This window comes from Branchiostoma belcheri, unplaced genomic scaffold, assembly GCF_001625305.1.
Source record: "Branchiostoma belcheri isolate BF01 breed outbred unplaced genomic scaffold, Haploidv18h27 scaffold122, whole genome shotgun sequence".
Classification (NCBI taxonomy): Eukaryota; Metazoa; Chordata; class Leptocardii; order Amphioxiformes; family Branchiostomatidae; genus Branchiostoma; species Branchiostoma belcheri.
The window spans coordinates 366,098-369,239 of record NW_017802625.1 but is presented as its reverse complement, the minus strand read 5'-3'; the positions used below and the strand labels follow the sequence as shown (position 1 = coordinate 369,239).

Below are 3,142 nucleotides of genomic sequence, written 5' to 3'. Positions count from 1 at the left end.
CACGCGTGATAAAAGACCCAAAGCTTGGCACCAAATTACGGAGTGAGATAAAAAAAAATCTCCGGTAAAAATACACTCGAAAGGTGTAATAACTCTAGACTACTACATTTGTGATGGTATGATACTGGCTATGACTGATAAAAGACCCAAAGCTTGGCACCAAATTACGGAGTGAGATAAAAAAAATCTCCGGTAAAAATACACTCGAAACGTGTAATAACTCTAGACTTGTACATTTCCGATGATATGATTCTGGCTATATGACTGATAAAAGATGAGGATAATAATACTGACAAGAAATACGGACCTGAGTTGTACCCAAAATTAGCCAGAGCACACTAAGGTGAACCCATACTTTCTCTTTACTTTCCTAAAGGTATTCCTAGATTACAGTTCATCGTACATTGCCCTAATGGATTGTAGATTCTATATACATCCGCTAGGTTGAAGACTGAAGATCTTGTATTACTAGTTTTATGTAAAAGTGATGATCTCTTTGCGAAACTTGAAAATAATCGATCCAAAGCCCATTAGTCGCACTGTCCAATGACTTACGACTGGATATCGATCATTGGCCACATTTAGACATGAGCTTGTACAAAGTTAGCTTAAAGCTTGGCCCTGCCCAGTGTAATTTTCTTGAAAACCTCAGTGTCTAGTGGAACGAACGACTTCTTAGAGTCGTCTCTGAAATACATTGGATCACTGACAACAGAGGGATCAAATCCTTCCTTCACCAAACCTGCCTTCTTCTGTTTGAAGGTGCCAGTGATCTCCATTTCCTTGGTGAGTCGGAGGACTAGCGGTCTGGCGTAGGATGGCAGGCGGGACGCCAGGTGGGCGTACCACTTCCGGAAGTTCGGCTGATGTCCCGGATGTAGAATAATGGCGGCCATTCCAGCTCGACCTTCGTGACCTACGGGTTTTGATTTTTAGATAATAATAAAGACTTAGAGAAACCGTCAGAACTTCAATTTGCAAACAAAGATTTAGGTTGTCAGTTGTTATCCCTTAGGCCACAGCAAGTAATTTTTATGGATGACGTCAGCGCGCATTGATTTTCGCCTGATTTTTTGTTTCCCTCTGACATTGGTCAACATGCCTAAAATGGGCAAAGATGTCTGTTGTCATGCCGGAACGTGAATGGCAGATAATTATGAAGAGAGGAAACAAGATTTAATGTCTTCTTTCTTACTAAGATGCAATGCATATGTTGTGCATGATAAGTGATACTGGCTGTGTATATGTAATGTTCCCACTGAATCAAAGCCATTTGTACAATGACTGAGTCAAAATTTGAAAATGTAGGAACCTTGTTTTTTTCGGCCCGCCCTGTTTTTTTTCGCCCGCTCGCATTTATATAGACTTGGATTCTGTGGAGGAAGTCATCCATAAAATTTATATGCTGTGGCCTTACACGTTTCGAATGCCGTGTTCCCTGTAGCTGTACGTTCGCTCGTCAGTCTAGAGGCGTCAAGCCCGTACCAATTTTTCAGTCCTTATCTTTTTTGGCTTAAAAACATCGAAGTTCAGTAGTCAAGCTCGTACCAATTTTTCAGTCGTTATCTTTTTTGGCTCAAAAACGCCGACCTGCAGGCGTCAAACTCGTACCAATTTTTAGTCGTTATCTTTTTTGGCTTAAAAACATCGAACTGCAGGCGTCAAACTCGTACCGATTTTTCAGTCGTTATCTTTTTTGGCTTAAAAACGCCAACCTGCAGGCGTCAAACTCGTACCAATTTTTCAGTCGTTATCTTTTTTGGCTTAAAAACGCCGAACTGCAGGCGTCAAACTCGTACCAATTTTTCAGTCGTTATCTTTTTTGGCTTAAACCCATCGAACTGCAGTAGTCAAGCTCGTACCAATTTTTCTGTCCTTATCTTTTTTGGCTTAAAAACATCGAACTGCAGGCGTCAAGCTCGTACCAATTTTTCAGTCGTTATCTTTTTTGGCTTAAACCCATCGATCTGCAGTAGTCAAGCTCGTACCATTTTTTTGTCGTAGGTTATCTGTTGGGCTTAAAAACGTCGACAAATACTTCGACCTTGCAGTTATTTACATGAAGGTTTAGGCATGCTTATCTATCTGTCCTTATCACATGCAGACAGCCATCCAACCATGCATATCTCCAAAACAGTAATTATAAAAACCTTATGGACTTTGCACCCTACTGAACTTTGGATACCCTCCCCCTTCATGGCCCAACAAAAGGACATGCACTACATGAATATGCACAACTGGTGAAACTGATAAGACAGCACGTGTTTGCCCTACCGGGTACTTTCACCCCATACACGTTGGCCTCTTGGACTCCTTCGATCTCGGTTATGGCTTGACTGACCTCAGTCGTGGCAACGTTTTCTCCCTTCCACCTTAAAGAAGTAAACAGGAAAAAACAGATTTCTATGAAGATGTGTATTCTTAAACATGGAGTCTACATACTGATACCAAAGTCTCTAAATCTTTTTCGGAATAAAAACACAAATTACCTAACTCTAACACAGTGATCATGATGATGTAATACATATTGTGCAGTCTTAAGCCCCTGGCACACATAAGCCCTTTTCCTACTAGGATTGTCCGGATCGAACCCTCGCCAAACCCTATCTCCCCAACCGTGACTAGGAGTAGGTCGAGAGCAAGGTCGGCTGTGGTTGGTTGATGTTCGGCCTGGTCGCCTACTGTTTGAATGCACCAGCTGAATATTTTGATATGTCAAAAAATTTCGTAGGTGGACAGGAGTTTGGGTCATGGTTGGCTGGTGTCCGGGAGTAGGTCCGTGCTTAGTTGGCAGTCAAATTTGACTCAAATTTAACTCAAATTCGATTCTTATCGAAATTTAGGCATGGCCTAAACCTGGTTACACTGCTCCCGAACTTCAGCCAACCTTGGTCGGCTGGTGGTTCGGGGGAAGGTTCTGAATGTGTGACGAGGGGCTTCAGGCTACCTTGGTCGGCTGGTGTTCGGGGAAGGTTCTGAATGTGTGACAGGGTCTTCAGCCAACCTTGGTCGGCTGGTGTTCGGGGGAAGGTTCTGAATGTGTGACAGGGGCTTCAGGCTACCTTGGTCGGCTGGTGTTCGTGAGAAGGTTCTGAATGTGTGACAGGGGCTTCAGCCAACCTTGGTCGGCTGGTGTTCGGGG

General features: G+C 43.2%; 1 pseudogene; it reads right to left on the bottom strand.

Annotated features, from left to right (window-relative positions):
- Nucleotides 1–6: 6 nt before the first annotated feature.
- The window catches only part of LOC109463134, a 13,268-nt pseudogene continuing 10,132 nt past the window's right edge, over nt 7–3,142 (bottom strand).